Source organism: Symphalangus syndactylus, chromosome 23, assembly GCF_028878055.3.
Source record: "Symphalangus syndactylus isolate Jambi chromosome 23, NHGRI_mSymSyn1-v2.1_pri, whole genome shotgun sequence".
Taxonomy (NCBI): Eukaryota; Metazoa; Chordata; class Mammalia; order Primates; family Hylobatidae; genus Symphalangus; species Symphalangus syndactylus.
This window is the reverse complement of record NC_072445.2, coordinates 66,588,482-66,603,648: the sequence shown is the minus strand read 5'-3', so window position 1 is coordinate 66,603,648 and position 15,167 is coordinate 66,588,482. Positions and strand designations below refer to the sequence as shown.

General features: G+C 42.3%; 1 pseudogene; it reads left to right on the top strand.

Annotated features, from left to right (window-relative positions):
* Positions 1 to 7,593, top strand: part of LOC129473176 (N-alpha-acetyltransferase 40-like) — a 68,440-nt pseudogene extending 60,847 nt beyond the window's left edge.
* Positions 7,594 to 15,167: the final 7,574 nt, after the last annotated feature.

The following is a 15,167-nucleotide window of genomic DNA, read 5'->3' as shown; positions in this document are numbered from 1 at the left end:
GCCAGTCTTGATAAGGTAAAAAATTATGTTGTGGGGCTACTAGAACCAATATGTTTAAAAGATGAGAGGTGGTGATCAGATTATGGGATATTTGAAAAAGGGATTTCAGGCATGGCACAGTTATTAGTGAAGACAAGGTCTAGGGTGTGATCTTGGGAGAGGGCTACTGAGAGAGAGGAAGAAAAAGTTTGCTGCAGAAGGCATCAAACCTCTAAGGTCTAGGACATTCACAAGGATGGTGAAGTTACCAAAATGAAGGAAGGACAAAGAGGGGAAGGGTCACCAGTGAGTCAGGAGTTAATGCCATACAATAATGGCCACAGGGATGGTACAGGGGTTTGGGGGTGGTGAAAAAAAAATGGCAGGTGGTGTATGCCAGTGGTGTGAGCTTCAAAAGAAGGTATAGTTGGTCCCCGAACAATGCAGAAGTTAGGAGCCCTGGCTCCCCTCGCAGTGGAAAATCTGCGTATATATAATTTTGATTCCCCTAAAACTTAACTACTAATCGCTTACTGCTGACACAAAGCCTTACAAATAACATAAACAGACAATTAATGCATATTTTGTGTGTTATGTATATTATGTACTGTATTCTTACAATAAATTAAGCTAGAGAAAATAAAGTGTTGTTAAGAAAAATCATAAAAAAGAGAAAATATATGTACTGTTCACTAAGTGGAAATGAATCATCATGAAGGTCTTTATCCTCATTGTCTTCACGTTGAGTAGGCTGAGGAAGAGAGGGAAGAGGAGGGGTCGATCTTGCTATCTCAGGGGTGACAAAGGTAGAATAGGTGGAGGAGGTGGAAGGGGAAGCAGAAGAAGCAGGCACACTTGGTGTAACTTTTATTGAAAATAAATCCACGCATAAGTGGACGCATGCTGTTCAAACTCATGTTGTTCAAGGGTCAACTGTAGTGTCACAAGAGAAGAGTCTGAAGATAGAGTACTGTCAGCTAAATGTGGTAGATCAAGGCTCTAGGGAAGATGGACTGGATGAGGGGCGAGGATGGAGGGGTTGGTCTAGAAAGGGGAAACAGCACCCCATCCTCTGAGAATGGAAGAAGCAGAAGAGTAGGTGTTTCGGGTTTTTGGCCTTCATAGGCTCAAGTGGGTGATGTTTGTCTCCTGCAAATGAAGAAGGTGGAGATGGTTGGGAGTAAGGACTTAAGGTTTGGAATAGGTATTAATGAGAATGAGAAAATATCCTTTCCTGATGACAAGTAGCAGATTCTCAAACCCTCCTGAGGAAGACACTGATGAGTTTGCTGTAGCATCCAGTAGCTGCTGTGATAGTTCATCATATGGGTCAACTTGGCTGAGCCATGGGATGGCCGAATATTTGGTCAGACATCAGTCTGGGTGTTTGCAAGGGTGTTTCTGGAAGAAATTAGAATTGAATCAGCAGCATGAGTGAAGTCGATGGCCTTCCCTAATGAGGCAGGGCCTTGTCCCATCTGTTGAGGGCCTGAATAGAATAAAAGGGAGGAAGAATTTTGAATTCTGTCTGACTGACAAGGATATTCTCCTGCTCTCAGCAGTCCTGGTTCTCAGCCTTCAGCGCAGGACTGGAATCTGCACCATCAGCTCTGTGGTTCTCAGGCCTTCTCGCTGCACCACCAGCTGTCCTGGGTCTCTAGCATGCAGACTGCAAATCATGGGACTCCTCAGCCTCCATAATCACATGAGCCAACTCCTTATAATAAATCTTTCCCTAGATATACATCTATTTATATGTCCTATTAGTTCTGTTTCTCTGGAAAACCATGACTAATACAGATGCCATGGCTATAGGACTTTTCTGATGAAGCTCAGCTGTCAGATCCATTTAACCAGTCTCTAAGAACTTCCAAAATTTCCCTCATTTTCCTGTGTTCTTCTAAGCCCTCTAAACTTTTTAAACCTCTGCCTGTTACCCAGTTCCAAAGCCACTTCCACATCTTCAGGTATCTTTATAACAATGCCCTGGTCCTCGATATCAACTTTCTGTATTAGTCCGTTTTTGTGTTGCTGTAAAGAAATACCTGATTTTGAGTAATTTACATAGAAAAAAAGTTTAATTCGCTTCCAGTTCTGTAGGCTGTACAGGAAGCATGGTGCTGGCATCTGCTCAGCTTCCGGTGAGAACTCATGGAGCTTTTATTCATGGTAGAAAGCAAAGTGGGAGCCAGCATATCACATGGTGAGAGAGAAAACGAGAGAGAGGAGGGAAGTGCTACACTCTTTTAACAATCAGATCTTGTGTGAACTCAAAGTAAGAATTCACTCATTATCATTAGGACAGCACCAAACCATTCATGAGGAATCCACCTCCGTGACTCAGACCCCTCCCACTAGGCCCACCTTCAACATTGGAGATCATATTTCAACATGCATTTTGGAGGGAGCACACATATAACCATATCACCATGGGAGTGCAACTGGTGGCTCTATGAGAAGAGAGAGAGAGAGACCTGAGCCAGCACGCTCAGCCCCCTTACCATGTAACGCCCTGCACCACCTCAGGGCTCTGCAGAGTCTTCACCAGCCAGAAGGCCCTCACCAGGTGTGATTCCTTGGCCTTGGGCTTCCCAGCCCCCAGAACTGTAAAAAATAAATAGTATTTCTTTATCAATTACCCTGTTTCAGGTATTCTCTTATAAGGAACATAACATGCACTAAGACACTTCCCAAAGCAAATCTGTTCTTACAAGGCTCATTATGCCCTCCGGGCCCCATAAGTAGTGAGGCTGGCTTGTTTTGGTGTCTAGGGAATGGCTGAACCTTTGCTATTTTTTTTCATCTGGAATATCATTACACAATCCTTACAGAGGAGAGTATAGTTTTCATAACTGATACCTTATCTGTATCAATGTGGTTAGATGTATCTGTTGAGCTGTTTATGCTCTTTATCACACAGCACCATTGTGCTAATGGAAGGATTTAAATCAACCCTGAAGGGAATGATTAAGGTTTACAACTAATTGTTCTATGAATTGGGATAAGTTATGGCATGTTATTTGCATATGTAAAAGCCACCCTAGGAATACTTTAGCTTCTCCCTTTTTGAATTAATCTTTGGAAAGAAAAGAACAAATGAACTATTCTAGAAAGGGAAATTTACAGATCACTAATGTTAGTAGTTGGCTTTGTTTAAGTTCTGAAAAAAAATTAGGAGGCGTAGCATTAAATAGGTCAGCAGGAGTGGAAAGGACATTTGGGGGCAAGGAAAACTGTACGAAATTGATTTTTAACCTTTTTTAGGGGGAGAATGCCACAGACCTCTTTGTGGATCTAATGAAAGTTATGAATTCAGACAAATGCACACAAGCACATACATGCAAAGTGCCACATGCATCCCTGCAGGGTACTCAGGCTCCAGGCCGCCCGTCCACCAGCTCCTAGGGGGATGCAGGGCAGCCAGTTAAGGCCCTCTAGGGCATGAGAGACTCAGATAACACTAGAAACACCAGCTGCATTGGAACAGATGGTTGATACCGGAGAAGACAAGGTTGGAAAACTAGATAGAAAATCTGGAATGCTGAGGTTAGGGGACATCACCCTGACGTACTGATGTACTGAGGATGAGGGCTGTTAAGTGTTTTAGGCAGGATGCACACTGAAGACCAAAGAAGGAATCCCAGATCTTGACCATGTCACCTTCCTGGGCTTTAATAGCCTCGTCTGTAAAATGCGAATAACAATGCATGATTTTCCTGTTTCATAAGAGTGTTTTCAGGGTCAGCATGAGAACAAATTGAGATAACGTAAGTGAAGGTGTTTTGTAAACTTTTCAGGTTATGAAAGTATAAAATGGTGTTTTAAGATAATTAGGTTGTAATGTGATGGGTCTATACACTCACAGCCCTCAAGGATGGGGTAGAGAACGTTTAATGTGGCTTGAAACTGTTAGGGCAAGAGAATGAGAAAATCCATAGATATATTACAAAGTAAACCAGGTGGAATGAACTTACTGCTTTTGAAATAAAGGGTAATACTCCAGGTAGATTATTACCTTTTTGTGTGAATGGAAAGGTCTTGAGGAAGACTGGGAAGAAGATGAGAAATATTAATCCCTGAATGTTTCAGGAAGGCCCCTGAATGTTTCCAGAGGTCTTTCTTCCCAAACCAGATGGCAAATGAATTAGATTCTCTGTGAGTTGTAGAATATTAAATTTTATAACCAAACCAAATTGATGTCTTATGCCTGGAACCTATGCACTAGTGAGTCTACTGGGAACAGCTTAGATTATCTTCACTACTGATTCATGAAAAAGGTTTTGGCAGTTGGTCTCAGGCAAGGAATGAAGCCAGGAACAGCATTTGTCATACCAGATGGGCTTCCTCACCCTTTGGATAGAAAAGTTCACCTGTCTTATTCTAAAAACTACCCTGTGGTCTCTTAAATGGACCAGGGATGTTTGTCATATTCTGTATTGATGAACAAGTCTTATTTATCCAGTGTCTGTGAGCTTATGAGACACTTAAGTTTGGTGCTAAGTATTACCTATCAAGCTGGATTTTTGGAGAAACTTAATGAAAACCCATGTGGACATCCAAAGGTCTGTTTGGAAGAAAAGATGGGAAACTGTCTCATAGCTACTTTGGGAGAAAGAAGACATTATCAGAGGTTGGGAGTATACTGTATGCAAGACACAGGGAGCTCATCTATTCCAAAGGAGAGTAAATAAGAGATTTTCCCTTGTTTAGGGCCACAGAGGGACCTTGGTGTCTCGACACCAAAACGTAACTCCCATGGCCAGGCCTCAGTGGCTCATGCCTGTAATTCAGTGCTTTGGGGGGCTGAGGTGAGAAGGTCACTTGAGGCCAGGAGTTTAAGACTAGCCTGGGCAACATAGCTATGAAAAAATAAAAAATTATCTGGGCATGGTGGTGTGCACCTGTAGTCCCAGCTGCTCAGGAGGCTGAGGTGGGAGGATCACTTGAACCCAGAAGTTTGAGGCTGCAGTGAATTCTGATCATGCCACTGCACTCCAGCCTGGGTGACCAAATGAGACCCTGTCTCAAAAATAAGCAAATAAACAGTAACTCCCTAAAATGCTATTTGGATAAAAAGTCATGAAGATCGCTTCTCCCCCACTTTCATCCAGCTGTTCCATGCTCATTATTTAAATTTAGATGAAGAGTCCTCCCACCTCCCTGAATAGCTCCCCTCCTCCCTGGCCCCGACTCAGGGACACTGCCGTGTGCCCACCTTGTTTCTGCACTGTTACTTGTTCAGGTTTGCCTCCTGAACACGTGAGCCCCACAGGGATCCTGTCTGTCTTGCTCACTGCCATACCTTCCACCCTAGCATGCGTCTGACCCATCTTTGTTGAATGGATCAATCTGTGAAGCTTTGGAAATAGTGAAACAAACCCCCATTTGCTCACCAGGTTTTACAGTCCCAGATCTTTCCTACTGTTTATTCTGACACATCTTTTGGATTTTATTCTTATAAGGCATCTCCCTGTTCCCACTGCAGCTGTCCTAATTCAGAATTTCCTTATATTTGGCCCACTGCAATGAACTCTGGAATGTGTTGTCTGCCTTGGGTCTCCCTCTGCTCCAAACCATTCTGCAGTCTCTTGCTGGATCAATTTTCTATTTCCTGTTCAAAAAACAAGCCACAGGGCTGACTTTCAATTCCCACTTACATGTCTCTGCTTCCCAGCCTCTTCTTTATGTGCCCTTTGAGTCAGTCAAGTCCAAGTCTGTCTCCTCTTTGCCTACATAGCCTATGTTTTTCTGCCCCAACTCTTTGCTCATGTGGTTCTCTCTCTCTTTTTTCTAGAAATGGAGTCTTGCTATGTTGCCCAGCCTGGCCTTGAACTCCTGGGCTCAAGTGATCCTCCCATCTCGGCCTTCTGAGTAGCTGGGATTACACCTGGCTTGGCTTTCAAGTGGTTATTTTTACTTGCCCAAATATTAGTCAACTTTTAAGGCTCAATTGAAATATTCTGTCCTCCAAAAAGCTTTCCTTGAGTTCACTAAACTAATAGTAAGCTCAGCCTCCTTACACTTTTCTAACACTTTATTTGTTCCCCTCTTCTGGTATGACACACTTCATGTAATTGTCTGAACTCTCCCACCAGGCCATGAACTCCTCGAGCAGGGGGCTAAGTCTTAGTCACATTTGCCTTCCACAGCACGCTCAGCACAGGGCCTCGCACAGGAGATACTCAATAAGAGTTGTAGAACTAAAGACCATTTCAGAATTCTTGTTTGGGTTTAGTTTTATTTGAAGGCTAGGAAAGTGCAAAACATCCTGGAATATATTAGTCGTGATTATTGCTAAGGCAAAGAAATCTGTCTTTTTTTTTTTTTTTTTTTTTTTTTTTTGAGATGGAGTCTCGCTCTGTCACCCGGGCTGGAGTGCAATGGCATGATCTCGGCTCACTGCAACCTCCGCCTCCTGGGTTCAAGCAATTCTCCTGCCTCAGCCTCCCGAGTAGCTGGTATTACAGGTGCCGGCCACCATACCTGGCTAATTTTTGTATTTTTAGTAGAGACGGGGTTTCACCATGTTGGCCAGGCTGGTCTCGAACTCCTGACCTCAGGTGATCCGCCCGCCTCAGCCTCCCAAGGTGCTGGGATTACAGGCGTGAGCCACCACGCCCATCCAGAAGTCTGTCCCTTATTTGAAGAACTGTCTGGCAATGGATTGTGGTTTGGTTGGTAAAAACAAATCACATAGAACTTTACAGTTTGCAGTGTGCTTTTAGCGGCTTGACTTCAACCAGTCCTCTCAACCTTGTGAGGGAAACAGGCGTGTTATAGGTTTCTCCATTTCATAGTTCAGGAAACCGAGACTCACAGGGGATAAACAGCTGTTAAGTGGTGGAGCTGGTGCTGGGGGCCTGTGACTTCACACGGCATGCTCTTTCCCTCTGCTGCTGTCCTCCTGCCCTCACCATGAGCTCAGTGGGCTGAGATGGCTGGAAACCCTGATCCACTTTTGCTGCGTTTTTCAGAGATGGCTCCAGAAACTCCTGTATTTCCAGATGAGCATTCATCCTGGGTGAGAGAGATTGCACATACATGAGCTTAGTTTTCAGTTCAAGAAGCTGGAACGAAGAGCAATGCGGAAAAGTCATAGAGTTTGATTAGACAGTTATTGAGATGTTTTACGAATTAAGTGGAAATGACCCTTCCCTGCGTACTATGAGCCAGTCAAGCTTAAGAGTCTTTGTGCCTAGTTTCCTAGTAGAAGGAGTCAGCAGCAGATAAAAGGAGTTCAGGCATTAGACTTAGATGGACCTGGGTTCAAATCCCAGCCTTACCACTCACTGGCTATCTGGCTTTGAGAAAATTACCTGTCTGAGTCTCCATTTCATTAATTGTAACTGAAATAGTCACTCTGATCATGTCCCAGATGCTATAAATCTATTATCCCATTCAATTCTCTTACAGATCCTAAGAAGTAGGTGTATTATTATTATTTTTTTTTTTTTTACTAATTTTTGCACTTTCTTCATTCTATAGATAAGAAACAGGTTCAGGGAGCAAAAGGTTTCCAGCAGCAAGAGGTTGCCAAGAAGATAAACACCAACCCACTTACCATCCAATATCACCAGCCACCATTGACATAACAAGGAAAGGAAAGCTGTCTCAGCAGGGTTCATGTGGTGGTCAGATAAGAAAATGTGTTTGAACTGTCTAGATGATATTAACTCGATCCCTGCTTATTTCTTTAAATAAATGTTTGTAAGTAAATAGGTATATCCAGGTATCTGTGTTTCTTTAGACCATGTTTGGATGATAAATCTTTTGGTTAATGATGATGATTAGTCAGCCAAGTTCATATTTATGCTTAGCTCTTTCTTTCTTTCTTTCTTTCTTTCTTTCTTTCTTTCTTTCTTTCTTTCTTTCTTTCTTTCTTTCTTTCTCTTTCTTTCTCTCTCTCTTTCTTTCTTTTCTTTCTATCTATCTATCTGTCTGTCTGTCTATCTATCTATCATCTATCTTTCTTTCTTTTATTGCCGACATTCCTGGAAACAATTACCATTCAGAACATGAGGCAGAATCCAGCACCACCCTCCAACCAGTGGCAGCAGATCCCACTGGCTAGGAGAGGCCCTCTGAAGCAGGGCAGGCGCCTTTGAAATGTCAGTCTTGCAAACACAACCTCTATATGGCAACACAGATCATAAGCACAGAAAGGAACTGTGTTACAACTGGTGTTATGTTTGATGGGGAGTTGCAGGAGTTAATCAAGGAAGAATAAAACCTAGGGAAAAATATTGTACAAGAATTATTGATGGGTTTGTATTTAAAATCATCGTTTTCATTAGCCTTTTTTTTTACCCCTTTCAGTGGTCATGCTGGCATCGAGGCCCTGAGTGGATGCTCATAGCCAGGGTCTATTGAACATCACTCAAGGGGGAGACTCCAGGGACCTGCAAGAGGGCAGGATGACCAGGTAGACGAGGACACCATAGCCCTGATTTTGAGTCTTTGCTGCTGTGTGGCCTTCAACCAATGCCTTACACACTGGGACTCTGGCAGAGACAGCTTGTTCATCCTCAAATCATTTCCCTTTCCACTGGGCACAGGGGAGAAGCCAGGAGTGGCCCTAGGACTGACTCTGGCCAATGGGATGTCCATGGGAGGCACGTCTGCTGTGCCCAGACCTGGCCATTGACATGTCCACGTGCTCCCCGACTCCGGCTCTTCCCCTACCTGCTGGAGAAAGAAGGTGCTGGGATGGCTAGAGAAGGGCAAAGCCACAGACATAAGGGGCCTGGGTCCTGAAACATCACATGAAAAGCCACAGTGCCAGAAGTGGTCTGTGGGTGTGCCTATGTGTTAGCAGGGAATACATTTTTATTGTGCTGAGCCCCTGATAACTTGGGGTTTATCTATTACCACATCTAGAGTTAGCTTCACTGATACAGGCACATTTTCCTTGTCTATATCATGGAGGTAAAAATTGATCCTTATCTTAGGTGTCATAAAGGTGAAAAGAAATAATGCATAGGAAATGGTTTTAGAAATTCTTTTTTTTTTTTCAAGCAGAAAACCGAAATCGCATTTATTAAAATTACCTATTTCTACCTCTGGGAAACAACTTCTTTTATCTTTTGCATGAGGGAAAAATAGTTTAAGACAGTTTTCGCTAATATGTGTACAATAGCACCTCTTGTCATTTTAATGCTGCTTTTTCTAGGCTAGTTTTTCTCTCCTCCTTCCTATCACCTTTTCTTATCCCCTCTCAATTTTCTTATTTTCTAATTTGCATTTTTTAATTATTATTATTATACTTTAAGTTTTAGGGTACATGTGCACAATGTGCAGGTTTGTTACATATGTATCCATGTGCCATGTTGGTGTGCCGCACCCATTAACTCGTCATTTAGCATTAGGTATATCTCCTAATGCTATCCCTCCCCTCTCCCCCCACCCCACAACAGTCCCCGGTGTGTGATGTTCCCCTTCCTGTGTCCATGTGTTCTCATTGTTCAACTCCCACCTATGAGTGAGAACATGCGGTGTTTGGTTTTTTGTCCTTGCAATAGTTTGCTGAGAATGATGGTTTCCAGCTTCATCCATGTCCCTACAAAGGACATGAACTCATCATTTTTTATGGCTGCATAGTATTCCATGGTGTATATGTGCCACGTTTTCTTAATCCAGTCTATTGTTGTTGGACATTTAGGTTGGTTCCAAGTCTTTGCTATTGTGAATAGTGCCGCAATAAACATACGTGTGCATGTGTCTTTATAGCAGCATGATTTATAATCCTTTGGTTATATACCCAGTAATGGGATGGCTGGGTCACATGGTATTTCTAGTTCTAGATCCCTGAGGAATCGCCACACTGACTTCCACAATGGTTGAACTAGTTTACAGTCCCACCAACAGTGTAAAAGTCTTCCTATTTCTCCACATTCTCTCCAGCACCTGTTGTTTCCTGACTTTTTAATGATGGCCATTCTAACTGGTGTGAGATGGTATCTCATTGTGGTTTTGATTTGCATTTCTCTGATGGTCAGTGATGATGAGCACTTTTTCACGTGTTTTTTGGCTGCATAAATGTCTTCTTTTCAGAAATGTCTATTCATATCCTTCACCCATTTTTTGATGGAGTTGTTTTTTTGTTGTAAATTTGTTTGAGTTCATTGTAGATTCTGGATATTAGCCCTTTGTCAGATGAGTAGGTTGCAAAAATTTTCTCCCATTCTGTAGGTTGCCTGTTCACTCTGATGGTAGTTTCTTTTGCTGTGCAGAAGCTCTTTGGTTTAATTAGATCCCATTTGTCAATTTTGGCTTTTGTTGCCATTGCTTTTGGTGTTTTAGACATGAAGTCCTCGCCCATGCCTATGTCCTGAATGGTATTGCCTAGGTTTTCTTCTAGGGTTTTTATGGTTTTAGCTCTAACATGTAAGTCTTTAATCCATCTTGGATTAATTTTTGTATAAGGTGTAAGGAAGGGATCCAGTTTCAGCTTTCTACATATGGCTAGCCAGTTTTCCCAGCACCATTTATTAAATAGGGAATCCTTTCCCCATTGCTTGTTTTTGTCAGGTTTGTCAAAGATGAGATAGTTGTAGATATGTGGCATTATTTCTGAGGGCTCTGTTCTGTTCCATTGGTCTAGATCTCTGTTTTGGTACCAGTACCATGCTGTTTTGGTTACTGTAGCCTTGTAGTATAGTTTGAAGTCAGGTAGCGTGATGCCTCCAGCTTTGTTCTTTTGGCTTAGGATTGACTTGGTGATGTGGGCTCTTTTTTGGTTCCATGTGAACTTTAAAGTAGTTTTTTCCAATTCTGTGAAGAAAATCATTGGTAGCTTGATGGGGATGGCATTGAATCTAAAAATTACCTTGGGCAGTATGGCCATTTTCACGATATTGATTCTTCCTACCCATGAGCATGGAATGTTCTTCCATTTGTTTGTATCTTCTTTTATTTCATTGAGCAGTGGTTTGTAGTTCTCCTTGAAAAGGTCCTTCATATCCCTTGTAAGTTGGATTCCTAGGTATTTTATTCTCTTTGAAGCAATTGTGAATGGGAGTTCACTCATGATTTGGCTCTCTGTTTGTCTGTTACTGGTGTATAAGAATGCTTGTGGTTTTTGTACGTTGATTTTCTATCCTGAGACTTTGCTGAAGTTGCATATCAGCTTGAGGAGATTTTGGGCTGAGACGATGGGATTTTCTAGATATATACAATCATGTCATCTGCAAACAGGGACAATTTGACTTCCTCTTTTCCTAATTGAATGCCCTTTATTTCCTTCTCCTGCCTGATTGCCCTGGCCAGAACTTCCAACACTGTGCTGAATAGGAGTGGTGAGAGAGGGCATCCCTGTCTTGTGCCAGTTTTCAAAGGGAATGCTTCCAGTTTTTGCCCATTCAGTATGATATTGGCTGTGGGTTTGTCATAGATAGCTCTTATTATTTTGAGATATGTCCCATCAAGACCTAATTTATTGAGAGTTTTTAGCATGAAGGGTTGTTGAATTTTGTCAAAGGCCTTTTCTGCATCTATTGAGATAATCATGTGGTTTTTGTCTTTGGTTCTGTTTATATGGTGGATTACATTTATTGATTTGTGTATGTTGAACCAGCCTTGCATCCCAGGGATGAAGCCCACTTCATCATGGTGTATAAGCTTTTTGATGTGCTGCTGGATTCCGTTTGCCAGTATTTTATTGAGGATTTTTGCATCAATGTTCATCAAGGATATTGGTCTAAAATTCTCTTTTTTTGTTGTGTCTCTGCCAGGCTTTGGTATCACGATGATGCTGGCCTCATAGAATGAGTTAGGGAGGATTCCCTCTTTTTCTATTGGTTGGAATAGTTTCAGAAGGAATGGTACCAGCTCCTCTTTGTACCTCTGGTAGAATTTGGCTGTGAATCCATCTGGTCCTGGACTTTTTTTGGTTGGTAAGCTATTGATTATTGCCTCAATTTCAAAGCCTGTTATTGGTCTATTCAGAGATTCAACTTCTTCCTGGTTTAGTCTTGGGAGGATGTATGTGTCAAGGAATTTATCCATTTCTTCTAGATTTTCTAGTTTATTTGCGTAGAGGTGTTTATAAGATTCTCTGATGGTAGTTTGTATTTCTGTGGGATCGGTGGTGATATCCCCTTTATCATTTTTTATTGCATCTATTTGATTCTTCTCTCTTTTCTTTGTTAGTCTTGTTAGTGGTCTATCAATTTTGTTGATCTTTTCAAAAAACCAGCTCCTGGATTTATTAATTTTTTGAAGGGTTTTTTATATCTGTATTTCCTTCAGTTCTGCTCTGATCTTAGTTATTTCTTGCCTTCTGCTAGCTTTTGAATGTGTTTGCTCTTGCTTTTCTAGTTCTTTTAATTGTGATGCTAGGGTGTCAATTTTAGATCCTTCCTGCTTTCTCTTGTGGGCATTTAGTGCTATAAATTTCCCTCTACACACTGCTTTGAATGTGTCCCAGAGATTCTGGTATGTTGTGTCTTTGTTCTCATTGGTTTCAAAGACCATCTTTATTTCTACCTTCATTTCATTATGTACCCAGTAGTCATTCAGGAGCAGGTTGTTCTGTTTCCATTTAGTTGAGCAGTTTTGAGTGAGTTTCTTAATCCTGAGTTCTAGTTTGATTGCACTGTGGTCTGAGAGACAGTTTGTTTTAATTTCTGTTCTTTTACATTTGCTGAGGAGTGCTTTACTTCCAACTATGTGGTCAATTTTGGAGTAGGTGTGGTGTGGTGCTGAAAAGAATGTCTATTCTGTTGATTTGGGGTGGAGAGTTCTGTAGATGTCTATTAGGTCTGCTTGGTGCAGAGCTGAGTTCAATTCCTGGGTATCCTTGTTAACTTTCTGTCTCGTTGATCTGTCTAATGTTGACAGTGGGGTGCTAAAGTCTCCCATTATTATTGTGTGGGAGTCTAAGTCTCTTTGTAGGTCACTAAGGACTTGCTTTATGCATCTGGGTGCTCCTGTATTGGTTGCATATATATTTAGGATAGTTAGCTCTTCTTGTTGAATTGATCCCTTTACCATTATGTGCTGGCCTTCTTTGTCTCTTTTGATCTTTGTTGGTTTAAAGTCTGTTTTATCCGAGACTAGGATTGCAACCCCTGCCTTTTTTTGTTTTCCATTTGCTTGGTGGATCTTCCTTCATCCATTTATTTTGAGCCTATGTGTGTCCCTGCACGTCAGATGGGTTTCCTGAATACAGCACACTGATGGGTCTTGACTCTTTATCCAATTTGCCAGTCTGTGTCTTTTAATTGGAGCATTTAGCCCATTTACATTGAAAGTTAGTATTGTTATGTGTGAATTTGATCCTGTCATTATGATGTTAGTTGGTTATTTTGCTTGTTAGTTGATGCAGTTTCTTCCTAGCTTTGATGTTCTTTACAATTTGGCATGTTTTTGCAGTTTCTTCCTAGCTTTGATGTTCTTTACAATTTGGCATGTTTTTGCAGTGGCTGGTACCAGTTGTTCCTTTCCATGTTTAGTGCTTCCTTTAGGAGCTCTTTTAGGGCAAGCCTGGTGGTGACAAAATCTCTCAGCATTTGCTTGTCTGTAAAGTATTTTATTTCTCCTTCACTTATGAAGCTTAGTTTGGCTGGATATGAAATTCTGGGTTGAAAATTCTTTCCTTTAAGAATGTTGAATATTGGTCCCCACTCTCTTCTGGCTTGTAGAGTTTCTGCCGAGAGATCAGCTGTTAGTCTGATGGGCTTCCCTTTGTGGGTAACCCGACCTTTCTCTCTGGCTGCCCTTAACATTTTTTCCTTCATTTCAACTTTGGTGAATCTGACAATTATGTGTCTTGGAGGTGCTCTTCTCGAGGAGTATCTTTGTGGTGTTCTCTGTATTTCCTGAATTTGAATGTTGGCCTGCCTTGCTAGATTGGGGAAGTTCTCCTGGATAATATCCTGCAGAGTGTTTTCCAGCTTGGTTCCATTCTCCCCGTCACTTTCAGGTACACCAATCAGATGTAGATTTGGTCTTTTCACATAGTCCCATATTTCTTGGAGGCTTTGTTTGTTTCTTTTTATTCTTTTTTCTCTAAACTTTTCTTCTCGCTTCATTTCATTCATTTCATCTTCCATCACTGATACCCTTTCTTTCAGTTGATCTCATTGGCTACTGAAGCTTCTGCATTCGTCTCGTAGCTCTCGTCCCTTGGTTTTCAGTTCCATCAGGTCCTTTAAGGACGTCTCTGCATTGGTTATTCTAGTTATCCATTAATCTAATTTTTTTTTCAAAGCTTTTAAGTTCTTTGCCATTGGTTCATATTTCCTCCTGTAGCTCCGAGTAGTTTGATCATCTGAAGCCTTCTTCTGTCAACTCATCAAAGTCATTCTCCATCCAGCTTTGTTCCGTTGCTGATGACGAGCTGCGTTCCTTTGGAGGAGGAGAGGTGCTCTGATTTTTAGAGTTTCCAGTTTTTCTGCTCTGTTTTTTCCCCATCTTTGTGGTTTTATCTACTTTTGGTCTTTGATGATGGTGACGTACAGATGGGTTTTTGGTGTGGATGTCCGTTCTGTTTGTTAGTATTCCTTCTAACAGACAGGACCCTCAGCTGCAGGTCTGTTGGAGTTTGCTAGAGGTTCACTCCAGACCCTGTTTGCCTGGGTATCAGCAGCGGTGGCTGCAGAACAGTGGATTTTGGTGAACCGCAAATGCTGCTGCTTGATCATTCCTCTGGAAGTTTTGTCTCAGAGGAGTACCCGGCCGTGTGAGGTGTCAGTCCACCCCTACTGGGGGGTTCCTCCCAGTTAGGCTACTCGAAACTTGAGGAGGCAGTCTGCCCGTTCTCAGATCTCAAGCTGCATGCTGGGAGAATCACTACTCTCTTCAAAGCTGTCAGAGAGGGACATTTAAGTCTGCAGAGGTTACTGCTGTCTTTTTGTTTGTCTGTGCCCTGCCCCCAGAGGTGGAGCCTACAGAGGCAGGCAGACCTCCTTGAGCTGTGGTGGGCTCCACCTAGTTCGAGCTTCCCAGCCACTTTGTTTACCTACTCAAGCCTCAGCAATGGCGGGCACCCCTCCCCCAGCCTCGCTGCCGCCTTGCAGTTTGATCTTGGACTGCTGTGTGCTAGCAATGAGCGAGACTCGGTGGGCATAGGACCCTCCAAGCCAGGTGCAGGATATAATCTCCTGGTGTGCCGTTTGTTAAGCCCGTTGGAAAAGCACAGTATTAGGGTGGGAGTGACCCGATTTTCCAGGTGCCATCTGTCACTGCTT